The 1,640-nt window shown below is 38.1% G+C and overlaps 1 long non-coding RNA gene across 1 annotated transcript; it reads left to right on the forward strand.

Annotated features, from left to right (window-relative positions):
• Positions 1–202: 202 nt before the first annotated feature.
• LOC136945549 (uncharacterized) lies at positions 203–1,387 on the forward strand. Its single transcript, XR_010876836.1, has 3 exons — positions 203–410; positions 506–597; positions 762–1,387. It is a non-coding gene; the product is annotated as an uncharacterized lncRNA (long non-coding RNA).
• Positions 1,388–1,640: the final 253 nt, after the last annotated feature.

The raw sequence follows: 1,640 nt of genomic DNA on the forward strand, positions 1-1,640 counted from the left end.
CGAGCAAAAATAATACAGGATACGCAGTTATATCAGGAAAAACCTTACTCGTATTTTGTTAATTCTAACAATCTATGGTTATTACTCTTTTAAAGGTCCCACCACCTACGTTCAATAAACAACCGAGCAAAGACGGTGTCTACTGTACCGTTTTAACACCGTACAGTAGACAGGCTACTTATTTGGCAATGCTTGTAGGACATCAAGAGCACTCACAGGAAAAGTTGCAAAGCTGTCTCAACTTGGCAATGGCGAGGCGAACTGCATGTTTGTGTTTGTCACAACCAAGTCTGGAATTTGATTGTTTTCCGTGTTGAAAGTTTTAAAAAGAACCCATATCGGGTAATATCACAGACACAATACCTCTGAGTCGCTCCCAGCACTCCTTGTCCACGCGTAGCCGCGTTGAGGTAAGAGGCTGTAGAGGCTACTGTCAACGTTCGCTCTAAGTGAGCTATAAGGTGTTATTGTGTGACATATAATCGTGTTTGATTCCGAATGACAGGTATGACAGACAAGTAAGCGAACGCCTGAAAGCAGACTTTCATGTTGCACCGCGTTTTGAGTGATAACTGTGGAAATGGAAACGCAGTTGAGGTGAAAAGGAAGACTCTTACCTGCACTTCGCTGTCTTTCGGTGACTTTCCAACTAAAGGGATGTGTGTGTTTAGGTTGGATTGTATGAGAGCATGCGTGATTAAAGTTGTCACATTTTTCAGTTTTTCTTGTTTTATTGTTGCATTTTCCAATTTCTTACATAGGGTGAGTCGCCCGGAAGATCTGCCCTGGAGACCGGCTCCAAGCGGGAAGAGGAGCACTTAATTGAATTTCTCGCATAGCAGCTGTGGGTTGGAAAAGCTGGAACGGAATCTTGATGTCATTCTCTATTCAACTTGACATAATAAAATGGAAAAACTGCGTTCGTAAACTATGGATAGTTATGACTACTTCAAATAATATGACATAGTCTATGTCTGTGAATATGTTAAAAATAGAATACAAATCATGTTGGGCAGGGATTTGACCATTTGTAAATACAGTGATTTTCTGAATAAATGTGATTTTACTGCATATCGTACAGTCAGGAAAAGCAAATATGCACATCATATTTTGTCAAATGCAAATATGTAGCTTATGAAGTCCTTTTGCTTTGTAAAATCAAACGATCACATAACAACCTTTCTCTCTCTCTTCCTCTCTCTCTCTCTCTCTCTCTCTGACCTCGTTGTACATTTGTAATTATACTCTACGATATTCTGAGCATGAGACACCTTGAAGGTATTCAATGAGGAACCCATGGGAATAGACAGGCTGTGATAATGTATTTTAAACTTGAACTTTTCCTTATCTAAATTCTGCAGTCTTGTGAACTATTGACAAACAGATTATTGCCAATTAGCAGTTTTGTGATGTGTCATGTTGTACATAATAAAGAATCTGAAGAATCAATAGCACAGTCAACTAACAAGGTAGATAGAGTTTTGATGTAGAGGTTTTACATCAAGATTTTGTCTGTAAGAAGGATTATGATATCACTCTTTAAAAATCATCTATTCAATAAGTGAACTCAGACACTTTAGTTTAATAATAAAATAGATATCAAATGACCTCAATCTAATGTTTCCCAAACCTTTGATCCT

Source organism: Osmerus mordax, chromosome 7 (genome assembly GCF_038355195.1).
Source record: "Osmerus mordax isolate fOsmMor3 chromosome 7, fOsmMor3.pri, whole genome shotgun sequence".
NCBI classification, from domain to species: Eukaryota; Metazoa; Chordata; class Actinopteri; order Osmeriformes; family Osmeridae; genus Osmerus; species Osmerus mordax.